Source organism: Electrophorus electricus, chromosome 5, assembly GCF_041902795.1.
Source record: "Electrophorus electricus isolate QZ-2024a chromosome 5, ASM4190279v1, whole genome shotgun sequence".
In the NCBI taxonomy this organism is placed as follows: Eukaryota; Metazoa; Chordata; class Actinopteri; order Gymnotiformes; family Gymnotidae; genus Electrophorus; species Electrophorus electricus.
In genome coordinates, this window is record NC_137501.1 from 22,479,011 (window position 1) to 22,498,391 (window position 19,381).

General features: G+C 39.4%; 4 non-coding genes across 4 annotated transcripts; all 4 read right to left on the bottom strand.

Moving 5' to 3' along the window:
• Positions 1 to 3,937: 3,937 nt before the first annotated feature.
• On the bottom strand, positions 3,938 to 4,010 carry trnaa-ugc (transfer RNA alanine (anticodon UGC)). Its single transcript has one exon. It is a non-coding gene; the product is annotated as a tRNA-Ala (tRNA).
• A 3,003-nt stretch (positions 4,011 to 7,013) lies between these two features.
• Positions 7,014 to 7,086, bottom strand: trnaa-ugc (transfer RNA alanine (anticodon UGC)). Its single transcript has one exon. It is a non-coding gene; the product is annotated as a tRNA-Ala (tRNA).
• A 1,464-nt stretch (positions 7,087 to 8,550) lies between these two features.
• On the bottom strand, positions 8,551 to 8,623 carry trnaa-ugc (transfer RNA alanine (anticodon UGC)). Its single transcript has one exon. It is a non-coding gene; the product is annotated as a tRNA-Ala (tRNA).
• Positions 8,624 to 19,308: 10,685 nt separating this feature from the next.
• Positions 19,309 to 19,381, bottom strand: trnaa-ugc (transfer RNA alanine (anticodon UGC)). The gene has a single exon. It is a non-coding gene; the product is annotated as a tRNA-Ala (tRNA).

Consider the following 19,381-nt stretch of genomic DNA (forward strand, 5'->3'; position numbering starts at 1 on the left):
ATTTTAGCACAAGTATTTAATGGAAGTGGAATTGCAACTCAAGGCATGACTGCGCCGTGAGATCCTGCCTGAGCGGTCCATGGATTTCACAGTGGTACAGTCATTATTTTCTGAGTGCATACCATATTATTGTAAATTGAGTTACAACCATTGGTAACATTTTATTCGGAGCCAGGCAAAGGCATGCTGCTACTAGCTGAAATAGTTCACCTTAGAGAACATTAGACTGAAGATCTATAGGTGCCTGGTTCACTCTCGGGTTTTGTTGTGTGTGCCAGACATAGCTCATCATCACATAGTTCTCTTTTTTAAGTATATTTAATAAACATTTACAATTATTTTCTAAAAAAAGAATAAAACATTCCTGTCTTTATGCTATTGTAGATTTAAAGGTGTAATCGTGCTGTAGACTTTGAGTTCAGTGATCCTACTTAAACTTTTGTGGATCTTGCAATGCCTTATAATATGTCTCCTTGCTGCACAGAGAGAATCTTGAAAAGTGGCTTCTGCACAAATGCTTTTACAATTTATTTCATTAGTTGTCTGCTGGCCAAACACCTGGACAAGGGAAGGGTATGTGTCAGCTTGCAAGTATGCTTGGTGCAAAAATGTGGGTATCCTGGTTCACACACCCCATGTGTTTTCATGAAATGGGGTCTACCTCAGCTTCCTTTGGATCATGGACAGGCTTTGTACTACCAAATCAGATGATGCAAATAAGTCATTTGCTAAGTAAAATTCATGAAAATCACACAGTCGAAGAAGAAATCATAATGCTAAATAACTTTACAAATTACCATTTTCTAAAGAGAGTGACCAACTTTCTAATACTAAGTAGGCAACTCTGCTGGAAAGACAGACTGGAGAATGTGGGCATCGATCCCACTACCTCTCGCATGCAAAGCAAGCACTATACCACTTGAGCTAATTCTCCTTCGCAGAAGCTTTTCTTAACATGGGCCATCAAACAAAAGCTTATGGCTCAAGACTGAATAGGACAGCCTGCAAATTCCAGCAACAGTTTCAAATGTTTTCTACTGCTGGCAACTCGAACATACTTGATCTGGAAAGATGCCAAAATCTATTCTGCTCCCCTGTCATTTCAACCATACATTCCACAATTTGGGAAATATCACATCTGGCATCTCTTGTCTCGGGATTTCTTTTTGTGATGAAACTGCCACTGCTATCACAATACCTTTCCACAGATTCGAGGACTTGCAACTGTGAAAATTTCCAGACCTTTTAAGTCAAATAGGTTATACACATTCAGGTTCCATACTAGCTTCCACATTACCTCAGCTAGCATGGGATGGTTAGCTCCACTCTCGGCATGAGGAAAAATGTGCTCAGTGTCTTTTTGCTTATAGTTGATGCTAAGAAAAAGATTGCAAAATCGTGAGGTATGGACCATGCGAAATGTTAAAAAGTGGGGGAAAATAAACTTACCTAATCAATATCACTTGAGACTTGGTGCAGTGACTATAACTGGTAAGAATATAGTCCAGAGATGGTCAAGAAGTACTTTCTTGTCCTACCATTTTAGCACAAGTATTTAATGGAAGTGGAATTGCAACTCAAGGCATGACTGCGCCGTGAGATCATGCCTGAGCGGTCCATGGATTTCACAGTGGTACAGTCATTATTTTCTGAGTGCATACCATATTATTGTAAATTGAGTTACAACCATTGGTAACATTTTATTCGGAGCCAGGCAAAGGCATGCTGCTACTAGCTGAAATAGTTCACCTTAGAGAACATTAGACTATAGATCTATAGGTCCCTGGTTCACTCTCGGGTTTTGTTGTGTGTGCCAGACATAGCTCATCATCACATAGTTCTCTTTTTTAAGTATATTTAATAAACATTAACAATTATTTTCTAAAAAAAGTATTAAACATTCCCGTCTTTATGCTATTGTAGATTTAAAGGGGTAATCGTGCTGTAGACTTTGAGTTCAGTGATCCTACTTAAACTTTTGTGGATCTTGCAATGCCTTATAATATGTCTCCTTGCTGCACAGAGCGGTTCATGAACAGTGGCTTCTGCACAAATGCTTTTACAATTTATTTCATTAGTTGTCTGCTGGCCAAACACCTGGACAAGGGAAGGGTATTTGTCAGCTTGCAAGTATGCTTGGTGCAAAAATGTGGGTATCCTGGTTCATACACCCCATGTGTTTTCATGAAATGGGGTCTACCTCAGCTTCCTTTGGATCATGGACAGGCTTTGTACTACCAAATCAGATGATGCAAATAAGTCATTTGCTAAGTAAAATTCATGAAAATCACACAGTCGAAGAAGAAATCATAATGCTAAATAACTTTCCAAATTACCATTTTCTAAAGAGAGTGACCAACTTTCTAATACTGAGTAGGCAACTCTGCTGGAAAGACAGACTGGAGAATGTGGGCATCGATCCCACTACCTCTCGCACGCAAAGCAAGCGCTCTACCACTTGAGCTAATACCCCTTCACATAAACTTTCCTTTCCATGGGCAATCAAACAAAAGCTTATGGCTCAAGACAGAATAGGACAGCCTGCAAATTCCAGCAACAGTTTCAAATGTTTTCTACTGCTGGCAACTCGAACATACTTGATCTGGAAAGATGCCGAAATCTATTCTGCTCCCCTGTCATTTCAACCAAACATTCCACAATTTGGGAAATATCACATCTGGCATCTCTTGTCTCGGGATTTCTTTTTGTCATGAAACTGCCACTGCTATCACAATACCTTTCCACAGCTTCGAGGACTTGCAACTGTGAAAATTTCCAGACATTTTAAGTCAAATAGGTTATACACATTCAGGTTCCATACTAGCTTCCACATTACCTTAGCTAGCATGGGATGGTTAGCTCCACTCTCGGCATGAGGAAAAATATGCTGTGTCTTTTTGCTTATAGTTGATGCTAAGAAATAGATTGCAAAATCGTGAGGTATGGACCATGCGAAATGTTAAAAAGTGGGGAAAAATAAACTTACCTAATCAATATCACTTGAGACTTGGTGCAGTGACTATAACTGGTAAGAATATAGTCCAGAGATGGTGAAGAAGTACTTTCTTGTCCTACCATTTTAGCACAAGTATTTAATGGAAGTGGAATTGCAACTCAAGGCATGACTGCGCCGTGAGATCCTGCCTGAGCGGTCCATGGATTTCACAGTGGTACAGTCATTATTTTCTGAGTGCATACCATATTATTGTAAATTGAGTTACAACCATTGGTAACATTTTATTCGGAGCCAGGCAAAGGCATGCTGCTACTAGCTGAAATAGTTCACCTTAGAGAACATTAGACTGAAGATCTATAGGTCCCTGGTTCACTCTCGGGTTTTGTTGTGTGTGCCAGACATAGCTCATCATCACATAGTTCTCTTTTTTAAGTATATTTAATAAACATTTACAATTATTTTCTAAAAAAAGAATTAAACATTCCCGTCTTTATGCTATTGTAGATTTAAAGGGGTAATCGTGCTGTAGACTTTGAGTTCAGTGATCCTACTTAAACTTTTGTGGATCTTGCAATGCCTTATAATATGTCTCCTTGCTGCACAGAGCGGTTCATGAACAGTGGCTTCTGCACAAATGCTTTTACAATTTATTTCATTAGTTGTCTGCTGGCCAAACACCTGGACAAGGGAAGGGTATTTGTCAGCTTGCAAGTATGCTTGGTGCAAAAATGTGGGTATCCTCGTTCATACACCCCATGTGTTTTCATGAAATGGGGTCTACCTCAGCTTCCTTTGGATCATGGACAGGCTTTGTACTACCAAATCAGATGATGCAAATAAGTCATTTGCTAAGTAAAATTCATGAAAATCACACAGTCGAAGAAGAAATCATAATGCTAAATAACTTTACAAATTACCATTTTCTAAAGAGAGTGACCAACTTTCTAATACTGAGTAGGCAACTCTGCTGGAAAGACAGACTGGAGAACGTGGGAATCGATCCCACTACCTCTCGCATGCAAAGCAAGCGCTCTACCACTTGAGCTAATTCCCCTTCGCATAAACTTTCCTTTCCATGGGCAATCAAACAAAAGCTTATGGCTCAAGACAGAATAGGACAGCCTGCAAAATCCAGCAACAGTTTCAAATGTTTTCTACTGCTGGCAACTCGAACATACTTGATCTGGAAAGATGCCGAAATCTATTCTGCTCCCCTGTCATTTCAACCAAACATTCCACAATTTGGGAAATATCACATCTGGCATCTCTTGTCTCGGGATTTCTTTTTGTCATGAAACTGCCACTGCTATCACAATACCTTTCCACAGCTTCGAGCACTTGCAACTGTGAAAATTTCCAGACCTTTTAAGTCAAATAGGTTATACACATTCAGGTTCCATACTAGCTTCCACATTACCTCAGCTAGCATGGGATGGTTAGCTCCACTCTCGGCATGAGGAAAAATGTGCTCAGTGTCTTTTTGCTTATAGTTGATGCTAAGAAAAAGATTGCAAAATCGTGAGGTATGGACCATGCGAAATGTTAAAAAGTGGGGGAAAATAAACTTACCTAATCAATATCACTTGAGACTTGGTGCAGTGACTATAACTGGTAAGAATATAGTCCAGAGATGGTCAAGAAGTACTTTCTTGTCCTACCATTTTAGCACAAGTATTTAATGGAAGTGGAATTGCAACTCAAGGCATGACTGCGCCGTGAGATCATGCCTGAGCGGTCCATGGATTTCACAGTGGTACAGTCATTATTTTCTGAGTGCATACCATATTATTGTAAATTGAGTTACAACCATTGGTAACATTTTATTCGGAGCCAGGCAAAGGCATGCTGCTACTAGCTGAAATAGTTCACCTTAGAGAACATTAGACTGAAGATCTATAGGTCCCTGGTTCACTCTCGGGTTTTGTTGTGTGTGCCAGACATAGCTCATCATCACATAGTTCTCTTTTTTAAGTATATTTAATAAACATTTACAATTATTTTCTAAAAAAAGAATTAAACATTCCCGTCTTTATGCTATTGTAGATTTAAAGGGGTAATCGTGCTGTAGACTTTGAGTTCAGTGATCCTACTTAAACTTTTGTGGATCTTGCAATGCCTTATAATATGTCTCCTTGCTGCACAGAGCGGTTCATGAACAGTGGCTTCTGCACAAATGCTTTTACAATTTATTTCATTAGTTGCCTGCTGGCCAAACACCTGGACAAGGGAAGGGTATTTGTCAGCTTGCAAGTATGCTTGGTGCAAAAATGTGGGTATCCTGGTTCATACACCCCATGTGTTTTCATGAAATGGGGTCTACCTCAGCTTCCTTTGGATCATGGACAGGCTTTGTACTACCAAATCAGATGATGCAAATAAGTCATTTGCTAAGTAAAATTCATGAAAATCACACAGTCGAAGAAGAAATCATAATGCTAAATAACTTTCCAAATTACCATTTTCTAAAGAGAGTGACCAACTTTCTAATACTGAGTAGGCAACTCTGCTGGAAAGACAGACTGGAGAATGTGGGCATCGATCCCACTACCTCTCGCATGCAAAGCAAGCGCTCTACCACTTGAGCTAATTCCCCTTCGCATAAACTTTCCTTTCCATGGGCAATCAAACAAAAGCTTATGGCTCAAGACAGAATAGGACAGCCTGCAAATTCCAGCAACAGTTTCAAATGTTTTCTACTGCTGGCAACTCGAACATACTTGATCTGGAAAGATGCCGAAATCTATTCTGCTCCCCTGTCATTTCAACCAAACATTCCACAATTTGGGAAATATCACATCTGGCATCTCTTGTCTCGGGATTTCTTTTTGTCATGAAACTGCCACTGCTATCACAATACCTTTCCACAGCTTCGAGCACTTGCAACTGTGAAAATTTCCAGACCTTTTAAGTCAAATAGGTTATACACATTCAGGTTCCATACTAGCTTCCACATTACCTTAGCTAGCATGGGATGGTTAGCTCCACTCTCGGCATGAGGAAAAATATGCTGTGTCTTTTTGCTTATAGTTGATGCTAAGAAATAGATTGCAAAATCGTGAGGTATGGACCATGCGAAATGTTAAAAAGTGGGGGAAAATAAACTTACCTAATCAATATCACTTGAGACTTGGTGCAGTGACTATAACTGGTAAGAATATTGTCCAGAGATGGTCAAGAAGTACTTTCTTGTCCTACCATTTTAGCACAAGTATTTAATGGAAGTGGAATTGCAACTCAAGGCATGACTGCGCCGTGAGATCCTGCCTGAGCGGTCCATGGATTTCACAGTGGTACAGTCATTATTTTCTGAGTGCATACCATATTATTGTAAATTGAGTTACAACCATTGGTAACATTTTATTCGGAGCCAGGCAAAGGCATGCTGCTACTAGCTGAAATAGTTCACCTTAGAGAACATTAGACTGAAGATCTATAGGTCCCTGGTTCACTCTCGGGTTTTGTTGTGTGTGCCAGACATAGCTCATCATCACATAGTTCTCTTTTTTAAGTATATTTAATAAACATTTACAATTATTTTCTAAAAAAAGAATTAAACATTCCCGTCTTTATGCTATTGTAGATTTAAAGGGGTAATCGTGCTGTAGACTTTGAGTTCAGTGATCCTACTTAAACTTTTGTGGATCTTGCAATGCCTTATAATATGTCTCCTTGCTGCACAGAGCGGTTCATGAACAGTGGCTTCTGCACAAATGCTTTTACAATTTATTTCATTAGTTGTCTGCTGGCCAAACACCTGGACAAGGGAAGGGTATTTGTCAGCTTGCAAGTATGCTTGGTGCAAAAATGTGGGTATCCTCGTTCATACACCCCATGTGTTTTCATGAAATGGGGTCTACCTCAGCTTCCTTTGGATCATGGACAGGCTTTGTACTACCAAATCAGATGATGCAAATAAGTCATTTGCTAAGTAAAATTAATGAAAATCACACAGTCGAAGAAGAAATCATAATGCTAAATAACTTTACAAATTACCATTTTCTAAAGAGAGTGACCAACTTTCTAATACTGAGTAGGCAACTCTGCTGGAAAGACAGACTGGAGAACGTGGGAATCGATCCCACTACCTCTCGCATGCAAAGCAAGCGCTCTACCACTTGAGCTAATTCCCCTTCACATAAACTTTCCTTTCCATGGGCAATCAAACAAAAGCTTATGGCTCAAGACAGAATAGGACAGCCTGCAAAATCCAGCAACAGTTTCAAATGTTTTCTACTGCTGGCAACTCGAACATACTTGATCTGGAAAGATGCCAAAATCTATTCTGCTCCCCTGTCATTTCAACCAAACATTCCACAATTTGGGAAATATCACATCTGGCATCTCTTGTCTCGGGATTTCTTTTTGTGATGAAACTGCCACTGCTATCACAATACCTTTCCACAGATTCGAGGACTTGCAACTGTGAAAATTTCCAGACCTTTTAAGTCAAATAGGTTATACACATTCAGGTTCCATACTAGCTTCCACATTACCTCAGCTAGCATGGGATGGTTAGCTCCACTCTCGGCATGAGGAAAAATGTGCTGTGTCTTTTTGCTTATAGTTGATGCTAAGAAATAGATTGCAAAATCGTGAGGTATGGACCATGCGAAATGTTAAAAAGTGGGGGAAAATAAACTTACCTAATCAATATCACTTGAGACTTGGTGCAGTGACTATAACTGGTAAGAATATTGTCCAGAGATGGTCAAGAAGTACTTTCTTGTCCTACCATTTTAGCACAAGTATTTAATGGAAGTGGAATTGCAACTCAAGGCATGACTGCGCCGTGAGATCCTGCCTGAGCGGTCCATGGATTTCACAGTGGTACAGTCATTATTTTCTGAGTGCATACCATATTATTGTAAATTGAGTTACAACCATTGGTAACATTTTATTCGGAGCCAGGCAAAGGCATGCTGCTACTAGCTGAAATAGTTCACCTTAGAGAACATTAGACTGAAGATCTATAGGTCCCTGGTTCACTCTCGGGTTTTGTTGTGTGTGCCAGACATAGCTCATCATCACATAGTTCTCTTTTTTAAGTATATTTAATAAACATTTACAATTATTTTCTAAAAAAAGAATTAAACATTCCCGTCTTTATGCTATTGTAGATTTAAAGGGGTAATCGTGCTGTAGACTTTGAGTTCAGTGATCCTACTTAAACTTTTGTGGATCTTGCAATGCCTTATAATATGTCTCCTTGCTGCACAGAGCGGTTCATGAACAGTGGCTTCTGCACAAATGCTTTTACAATTTATTTCATTAGTTGTCTGCTGGCCAAACACCTGGACAAGGGAAGGGTATTTGTCAGCTTGCAAGTATGCTTGGTGCAAAAATGTGGGTATCCTCGTTCATACACCCCATGTGTTTTCATGAAATGGGGTCTACCTCAGCTTCCTTTGGATCATGGACAGGCTTTGTACTACCAAATCAGATGATGCAAATAAGTCATTTGCTAAGTAAAATTAATGAAAATCACACAGTCGAAGAAGAAATCATAATGCTAAATAACTTTACAAATTACCATTTTCTAAAGAGAGTGACCAACTTTCTAATACTGAGTAGGCAACTCTGCTGGAAAGACAGACTGGAGAACGTGGGAATCGATCCCACTACCTCTCGCATGCAAAGCAAGCGCTCTACCACTTGAGCTAATTCCCCTTCACATAAACTTTCCTTTCCATGGGCAATCAAACAAAAGCTTATGGCTCAAGACAGAATAGGACAGCCTGCAAAATCCAGCAACAGTTTCAAATGTTTTCTACTGCTGGCAACTCGAACATACTTGATCTGGAAAGATGCCAAAATCTATTCTGCTCCCCTGTCATTTCAACCAAACATTCCACAATTTGGGAAATATCACATCTGGCATCTCTTGTCTCGGGATTTCTTTTTGTGATGAAACTGCCACTGCTATCACAATACCTTTCCACAGATTCGAGGACTTGCAACTGTGAAAATTTCCAGACCTTTTAAGTCAAATAGGTTATACACATTCAGGTTCCATACTAGCTTCCACATTACCTCAGCTAGCATGGGATGGTTAGCTCCACTCTCGGCATGAGGAAAAATGTGCTGTGTCTTTTTGCTTATAGTTGATGCTAAGAAATAGATTGCAAAATCGTGAGGTATGGACCATGCGAAATGTTAAAAAGTGGGGGAAAATAAACTTCCCTAATCAATATCACTTGAGACTTGGTGCAGTGACTATAACTGGTAAGAATATAGTCCAGAGATGGTCAAGAAGTACTTTCTTGTCCTACCATTTTAGCACAAGTATTTAATGGAAGTGGAATTGCAACTCAAGGCATGACTGCGCCGTGAGATCCTGCCTGAGCGTTCCATGGATTTCACAGTGGTACAGTCATTATTTTCTGAGTGCATACCATATTATTGTAAATTGAGTTACAACCATTGGTAACATTTTATTCGGAGCCAGGCAAAGGCATGCTGCTACTAGCTGAAATAGTTCACCTTAGAGAACATTAGACTGAAGATCTATAGGTGCCTGGTTCACTCTCGGGTTTTGTTGTGTGTGCCAGACATAGCTCATCATCACATAGTTCTCTTTTTTAAGTATATTTAATAAACATTTACAATTATTTTCTAAAAAAAGAATAAAACATTCCTGTCTTTATGCTATTGTAGATTTAAAGGTGTAATCGTGCTGTAGACTTTGAGTTCAGTGATCCTATTTAAACTTTTGTGGATCTTGCAATGCCTTATAATATGTCTCCTTGCTGCACAGAGAGATTCTTGAAAAGTGGCTTCTGCACAAATGCTTTTACAATTTATTTCATTAGTTGTCTGCTGGCCAAACACCTGGACAAGGGAAGGGTATGTGTCAGCTTGCAAGTATGCTTTGTGCAAAAATGTGGGTATCCTGGTTCACACACCCCATGTGTTTTCATGAAATGGGGTCTACCTCAGCTTCCTTTGGATCATGGCTTTGTACTACCAAATCAGATGATGCAAATATGTCATTTGCTAAGTAAAATTCATGAAAATCACACAGTCGAAGAAGAAATCATAATGCTAAATAACTTTACAAATTACCATTTTCTAAAGAGAGTGACCAACTTTCTAATACTAAGTAGGCAACTCTGCTGGAAAGACAGACTGGAGAATGTGGGCATCGATCCCACTACCTCTCGCATGCAAAGCAAGCACTCTACCACTTGAGCTAATTCCCCTTCGCAAAAGCTTTTCTTTCCATGGGCAATCAAACAAAAGCTTATGGCTCAAGACAGAATAGGACAGCCTGCAAATTCCAGCAACAGTTTCAAATGTTTTCTACTGCTGGCAACTCGAACATACTTGATCTGGAAAGATGCCGAAATCTATTCTGCTCCCCTGTCATTTCAACCAAACATTCCACAATTTGGGAAATATCACATCTGGCATCTCTTGTCTCGGGATTTCTTTTTGTGATGAAACTGCCACTGCTATCACAATACCTTTCCACAGCTTCGAGGACTTGCAACTGTGAAAATTTCCAGACCTTTTAAGTCAAATAGGTTATACACATTCAGGTTCCATACTAGCTTCCACATTACCCTAGCTAGCATGGGATGGTTAGCTCCACTCTCGGCATGAGGAAAAATGTGCTCAGTGTCTTTTTGCTTATAGTTGATGCTAAGAAAAAGATTGCAAAATCGTGAGGTATGGACCATGCGAAATGTTAAAAAGTGGGGGAAAATAAACTTCCCTAATCAATATCACTTGAGACTTGGTGCAGTGACTATAACTGGTAAGAATATAGTCCAGAGATGGTCAAGAAGTACTTTCTTGTCCTACCATTTTAGCACAAGTATTTAATGGAAGTGGAATTGCAACTCAAGGCATGACTGCTCCGTGAGATCCTGCCTGAGCGGTCCATGGATTTCACAGTGGTACAGTCATTATTTTCTGAGTGCATACCATATTATTGTAAATTGAGTTACAACCATTGGTAACATTTTATTCGGAGCCAGGCAAAGGCATGCTGCTACTAGCTGAAATAGTTCACCTTAGAGAACATTAGACTGAAGATCTATAGGTGCCTGGTTCACTCTCGGGTTTTGTTGTGTGTGCCAGACATAGCTCATCATCACATAGTTCTCTTTTTTAAGTATATTTAATAAACATTTACAATTATTTTCTAAAAAAAGAATAAAACATTCCTGTCTTTATGCTATTGTAGATTTAAAGGTGTAATCGTGCTGTAGACTTTGAGTTCAGTGATCCTATTTAAACTTTTGTGGATCTTGCAATGCCTTATAATATGTCTCCTTGCTGCACAGAGAGATTCTTGAAAAGTGGCTTCTGCACAAATGCTTTTACAATTTATTTCATTAGTTGTCTGCTGGCCAAACACCTGGACAAGGGAAGGGTATGTGTCAGCTTGCAAGTATGCTTGGTGCAAAAATGTGGGTATCCTGGTTCACACAACCCATGTGTTTTCATGAAATGGGGTCTACCTCAGCTTCCTTTGGATAATGTACAGGCTTTGTACTACCAAATCAGATGATGCAAATAAGTCATTTGCTAAGTAAAATTCATGAAAATCACACAGTCGAAGAAGAAATCATAATGCTAAATAACTTTACAAATTACCATTTTCTAAAGAGAGTGACCAACTTTCTAATACTAAGTAGGTAACTCTGCTGGAAAGACAGACTGGAGAATGTGGGCATCGATCCCATTACCTCTCGCATGCAAAGCAAGCGCTCTACCACTTGAGCTAATTCCCCTTCGCATAAACTTTTCTTTCCATGGGCAATCAAACAAAAGCTTATGGCTCAAGACAGAATAGGACAGCCTGCAAAATCCAGCAACAGTTTCAAATGTTTTCTACTGCTGGCAACTCGAACATACTTGATCTGGAAAGATGCCGAAATCTATTCTGCTCCCCTGTCATTTCAACCAAACATTCCACAATTTGGGAAATATCACATCTGGCATCTCTTGTCTCGGGATTTCTTTTTGTGATGAAACTGCCACTGCTATCACAATACCTTTCCACAGCTTCGAGGACTTGCAACTGTGAAAATTTCCAGACCTTTTAAGTCAAATAGGTTATACACATTCAGGTTCCATACTAGCTTCCACATTACCTTAGCTAGCATGGGATGGTTAGCTCCACTCTCGGCATGAGGAAAAATGTGCTGTGTCTTTTTGCTTATAGTTGATGCTAAGAAAAAGATTGCAAAATCGTGAGGTATGGACCATGCGAAATGTTAAAAAGTGGGGGAAAATAAACTTCCCTAATCAATATCACTTGAGACTTGGTGCAGTGACTATAACTGGTAAGAATATAGTCCAGAGATGGTCAAGAAGTACTTTCTTGTCCTACCATTTTAGCACAAGTATTTAATGGAAGTGGAATTGCAACTCAAGGCATGACTGCGCCGTGAGATCATGCCTGAGCGGTCCATGGATTTCACAGTGGTACAGTCATTATTTTCTGAGTGCATACCATATTATTGTAAATTGAGTTACAACAATTGGTAACATTTTATTCGGAGCCAGGCAAAGGCATGCTGCTACTAGCTGAAATAGTTCACCTTAGAGAACATTAGACTGAAGATCTATAGGTCCCTGGTTCACACTCGAGTTTTGTTGTGTGTGCCAGACATAGCTCATCATCACATAGTTCTCTTTTTTAAGTATATTTAATAAACATTTACAATTATTTTCTAAAAAAAGAATTAAACATTCCCGTCTTTATGCTATTGTAGATTTAAAGGGGTAATCGTGCTGTAGACTTTGAGTTCAGTGAACCTACTTAAACTTTTGTGGATCTTGCAATGCCTTATAATATGTCTCCTTGCTGCACAGAGCGGTTCATGAACAGTGGCTTCTGCACAAATGCTTTTACAATTTATTTCATTAGTTGTCTGCTGGCGAAACACCTGGACAAGGGAAGGGTGTGTGTCAGCTTGCAAGTATGCTTGGTGCAAAAATGTGGGTATCCTGGTTCATACACCCCATGTGTTTTCATGAAATGGGGTCTACCTCAGCTTCCTTTGGATCATGAACAGGCTTTGTACTACCAAATCAGATGATGCAAATAAGTCATTTGCTAAGTAAAATTCATGAAAATCACACAGTCGAAGAAGAAATCATAATGCTAAATAACTTTACAAATTACCATTTTCTAAAGAGAGTGACCAACTTTCTAATACTAAGTAGGTAACTCTGCTGGAAAGACAGACTGGAGAATGTGGGCATCGATCCCATTACCTCTCACATGAAAAGCAAGCTCTCTACCACTTGAGCTAATTCCCCTTCGCATAAACTTTTCTTTCCATGGGCAATCAAACAAAAGCTTATGGCTCAAGACAGAATAGGACAGCCTGCAAAATCCAGCAACAGTTTCAAATGTTTTCTAATGCTGGCAACTCGAACATACTTGATCTGGAAAGATGCCAAAATCTATTCTGCTCCCCTGTCATTTCAACCAAACATTCCACAATTTGATAAATATCACATCTGGCATCTCTTGTCTCGGGATTTCTTTTTGTGATGAAACTGCCACTGCTATCACAATACCTTTCCACAGATTCGAGGACTTGCAACTGTGAAAATTTCCAGACCTTTTAAGTCAAATAGGTTATACACATTCAGGTTCCATACTAGCTTCCACATTACCTCAGCTAGCATGGGATGGTTAGCTCCACTCTCGGCATGAGGAAAAATGTGCTGTGTCTTTTTGCTTATAGTTGATGCTAAGAAATAGATTGCAAAATCGTGAGGTATGGACCATGCGAAATGTTAAAAAGAGGGGGAAAATAAACTTCCCTAATCAATATCACTTGAGACTTGGTGCAGTGACTATAACTGGTAAGAATATAGTCCAGAGATGGTCAAGAAGTACTTTCTTGTCCTACCATTTTAGCACAAGTATTTAATGGAAGTGGAATTGCAACTCAAGGCATGAATGCGCCGTGAGATCCTGCCTGAGCGGTCCATGGATTTCACAGTGGTACAGTCATTATTTTCTGAGTGCATACCATATTATTGTAAATTGAGTTACAACCATTGGTAACATTTTATTCGGAGCCAGGCAAAGGCATGCTGCTACTAGCTGAAATAGTTCACCTTAGAGAACATTAGACTAAAGATCTATAGGTGCCTGGTTCACTCTCGGGTTTTGTTGTGTGTGCCAGACATAGCTCATCATCACATAGTTCTCTTTTTTAAGTATATTTAATAAACATTTACAATTATTTTCTAAAAAAAGAATAAAACATTCCCGTCTTTATGCTATTGTAGATTTAAAGGTGTAATCGTGCTGTAGACTTTGAGTTCAGTGATCCTACTTAAACTTTTGTGGATCTTGCAATACCTTATAATATGTCTCCTTGCTGCACAGAGAGATTCTTGAAAAGTGGCTTCTGCACAAATGCTTTTACAATTTATTTCATTAGTTGTCTGCTGGCCAAACACCTGGACAAGGGAAGGGTATGTGTCAGCTTGCAAGTATGCTTGGTGCAAAAATGTGGGTATCCTGGTTCACACACCCCATGTGTTTTCATGAAATGGGGTCTACCTCAGCTTCCTTTGGATAATGTACAGGCTTTGTACTACCAAATCAGATGATGCAAATAAGTCATTTGCTAAGTAAAATTCATGAAAATCAGACAGTCGAAGAAGAAATCATAATGCTAAATAACTTTACAAATTACCATTTTCTAAAGAGAGTGACCAACTTTCTAATACTAAGTAGGCAACTCTGCTGGAAAGACAGACTGGAGAATGTGGGCATCGATCCCACTACCTCTCGCATGCAAAGCAAGCACTCTACCACTTGAGCTAATTCCCCTTTGCATAAACTTTTCTTTCCATGGGCAATCAAACAAAAGCTTATGGCTCAAGACAGAATAGGACAGCCTGCAAATTCCAGCAACAGTTTCAAATGTTTTCTACTGCTGGCAACTCGAACATACTTGATCTGGAAAGATGCCAAAATCTATTCTGCTCCCCTGTCATTTCAACCAAACATTCCACAATTTGGGAAATATCACATCTGGCATCTCTTGTCTCGGGATTTCTTTTTGTGATGAAACTGCCACTGCTATCACAATACCTTTCCACAGATTCGAGGACTTGCAACTGTGAAAATTTCCAGACCTTTTAAGTCAAATAGGTTATACACATTCAGGTTCCATACTAGCTTCCACATTACCTCAGCTAGCATGGGATGGTTAGCTCCACTCTCGGCATGAGGAAAAATGTGCTGTGTCTTTTTGCTTATAGTTGATGCTAAGAAATAGATTGCAAAATCGTGAGGTATGGACCATGCGAAATGTTAAAAAGTGGGGGAAAATAAACTTCCCTAATCAATATCACTTGAGACTTGGTGCAGTGACTATAACTGGTAAGAATATAGTCCAGAGATGGTCAAGAAGTACTTTCTTGTCCTACCATTTTAGCACAAGTATTTAATGGAAGTGGAATTGCAACTCAAGGCATGACTGCGCCGTGAGATCCTGCCTGAGCGGTCCATGGATTTCACAGTGGTACAGTCATTATTTTCTGAGTGCATACCATATTATTGTAAATTGAGTTACAACCATTGGTAACATTTTATTCGGAGCCAGGCAAAGGCATGCTGCTACTAGCTGAAATAGTTCACCTTAGAGAACATTAGACTGAAGATCTATAGGTGCCTGGTTCACTCTCGGGTTTTGTTGTGTGTGCCAGACATAGCTCATCATCACATAGTTCTCTTTTTTAAGTATATTTAATAAACATTTACAATTATTTTCTAAAAAAAGAATAAAACATTCCTGTCTTTATGCTATTGTAGATTTAAAGGTGTAATCGTGCTGTAGACTTTGAGTTCAGTGATCCTACTTAAACTTTTGTGGATCTTGCAATGCCTTATAATATGTCTCCTTGCTGCACAGAGAGAATCTTGAAAAGTGGCTTCTGCACAAATGCTTTTACAATTTATTTCATTAGTTGTCTGCTGGCCAAACACCTGGACAAGGGAAGGGTATGTGTCAGCTTGCAAGTATGCTTGGTGCAAAAATGTGGGTATCCTGGTTCACACACCCCATGTGTTTTCATGAAATGGGGTCTACCTCAGCTTCCTTTGGATCATGGACAGGCTTTGTACTACCAAATCAGATGATGCAAATAAGTCATTTGCTAAGTAAAATTCATGAAAATCACACAGTCGAAGAAGAAATCATAATGCTAAATAACTTTACAAATTACCATTTTCTAAAGAGAGTGACCAACTTTCTAATACTAAGTAGGCAACTCTGCTGGAAAGACAGACTGGAGAATGTGGGCATCGATCCCACTACCTCTCGCATGCAAAGCAAGCACTATACCACTTGAGCTAATTCTCCTTCGCAGAAGCTTTTCTTAACATGGGCCATCAAACAAAAGCTTATGGCTCAAGACTGAATAGGACAGCCTGCAAATTCCAGCAACAGTTTCAAATGTTTTCTACTGCTGGCAACTCGAACATACTTGATCTGGAAAGATGCCAAAATCTATTCTGCTCCCCTGTCATTTCAACCATACATTCCACAATTTGGGAAATATCACATCTGGCATCTCTTGTCTCGGGATTTCTTTTTGTGATGAAACTGCCACTGCTATCACAATACCTTTCCACAGATTCGAGGACTTGCAACTGTGAAAATTTCCAGACCTTTTAAGTCAAATAGGTTATACACATTCAGGTTCCATACTAGCTTCCACATTACCTCAGCTAGCATGGGATGGTTAGCTCCACTCTCGGCATGAGGAAAAATGTGCTCAGTGTCTTTTTGCTTATAGTTGATGCTAAGAAAAAGATTGCAAAATCGTGAGGTATGGACCATGCGAAATGTTAAAAAGTGGGGGAAAATAAACTTACCTAATCAATATCACTTGAGACTTGGTGCAGTGACTATAACTGGTAAGAATATAGTCCAGAGATGGTCAAGAAGTACTTTCTTGTCCTACCATTTTAGCACAAGTATTTAATGGAAGTGGAATTGCAACTCAAGGCATGACTGCGCCGTGAGATCATGCCTGAGCGGTCCATGGATTTCACAGTGGTACAGTCATTATTTTCTGAGTGCATACCATATTATTGTAAATTGAGTTACAACCATTGGTAACATTTTATTCGGAGCCAGGCAAAGGCATGCTGCTACTAGCTGAAATAGTTCACCTTAGAGAACATTAGACTATAGATCTATAGGTCCCTGGTTCACTCTCGGGTTTTGTTGTGTGTGCCAGACATAGCTCATCATCACATAGTTCTCTTTTTTAAGTATATTTAATAAACATTAACAATTATTTTCTAAAAAAAGTATTAAACATTCCCGTCTTTATGCTATTGTAGATTTAAAGGGGTAATCGTGCTGTAGACTTTGAGTTCAGTGATCCTACTTAAACTTTTGTGGATCTTGCAATGCCTTATAATATGTCTCCTTGCTGCACAGAGCGGTTCATGAACAGTGGCTTCTGCACAAATGCTTTTACAATTTATTTCATTAGTTGTCTGCTGGCCAAACACCTGGACAAGGGAAGGGTATTTGTCAGCTTGCAAGTATGCTTGGTGCAAAAATGTGGGTATCCTGGTTCATACACCCCATGTGTTTTCATGAAATGGGGTCTACCTCAGCTTCCTTTGGATCATGGACAGGCTTTGTACTACCAAATCAGATGATGCAAATAAGTCATTTGCTAAGTAAAATTCATGAAAATCACACAGTCGAAGAAGAAATCATAATGCTAAATAACTTTCCAAATTACCATTTTCTAAAGAGAGTGACCAACTTTCTAATACTGAGTAGGCAACTCTGCTGGAAAGACAGACTGGAGAATGTGGGCATCGATCCCACTACCTCTCGCACGCAAAGCAAGCGCTCTACCACTTGAGCTAATACCCCTTCACATAAACTTTCCTTTCCATGGGCAATCAAACAAAAGCTTATGGCTCAAGACAGAATAGGACAGCCTGCAAATTCCAGCAACAGTTTCAAATGTTTTCTACTGCTGGCAACTCGAACATACTTGATCTGGAAAGATGCCGAAATCTATTCTGCTCCCCTGTCATTTCAACCAAACATTCCACAATTTGGGAAATATCACATCTGGCATCTCTTGTCTCGGGATTTCTTTTTGTCATGAAACTGCCACTGCTATCACAATACCTTTCCACAGCTTCGAGGACTTGCAACTGTGAAAATTTCCAGACATTTTAAGTCAAATAGGTTATACACATTCAGGTTCCATACTAGCTTCCACATTACCTTAGCTAGCATGGGATGGTTAGCTCCACTCTCGGCATGAGGAAAAATATGCTGTGTCTTTTTGCTTATAGTTGATGCTAAGAAATAGATTGCAAAATCGTGAGGTATGGACCATGCGAAATGTTAAAAAGTGGGGAAAAATAAACTTACCTAATCAATATCACTTGAGACTTGGTGCAGTGACTATAACTGGTAAGAATATAGTCCAGAGATGGTGAAGAAGTACTTTCTTGTCCTACCATTTTAGCACAAGTATTTAATGGAAGTGGAATTGCAACTCAAGGCATGACTGCGCCGTGAGATCCTGCCTGAGCGGTCCATGGATTTCACAGTGGTACAGTCATTATTTTCTGAGTGCATACCATATTATTGTAAATTGAGTTACAACCATTGGTAACATTTTATTCGGAGCCAGGCAAAGGCATGCTGCTACTAGCTGAAATAGTTCACCTTAGAGAACATTAGACTGAAGATCTATAGGTCCCTGGTTCACTCTCGGGTTTTGTTGTGTGTGCCAGACATAGCTCATCATCACATAGTTCTCTTTTTTAAGTATATTTAATAAACATTTACAATTATTTTCTAAAAAAAGAATTAAACATTCCCGTCTTTATGCTATTGTAGATTTAAAGGGGTAATCGTGCTGTAGACTTTGAGTTCAGTGATCCTACTTAAACTTTTGTGGATCTTGCAATGCCTTATAATATGTCTCCTTGCTGCACAGAGCGGTTCATGAACAGTGGCTTCTGCACAAATGCTTTTACAATTTATTTCATTAGTTGTCTGCTGGCCAAACACCTGGACAAGGGAAGGGTATTTGTCAGCTTGCAAGTATGCTTGGTGCAAAAATGTGGGTATCCTGGTTCATACACCCCATGTGTTTTCATGAAATGGGGTCTACCTCAGCTTCCTTTGGATCATGGACAGGCTTTGTACTACCAAATCAGATGATGCAAATAAGTCATTTGCTAAGTAAAATTCATGAAAATCACACAGTCGAAGAAGAAATCATAATGCTAAATAACTTTACAAATTACCATTTTCTAAAGAGAGTGACCAACTTTCTAATACTGAGTAGGCAACTCTGCTGGAAAGACAGACTGGAGAACGTGGGAATCGATCCCACTACCTCTCGCATGCAAAGCAAGCGCTCTACCACTTGAGCTAATTCCCC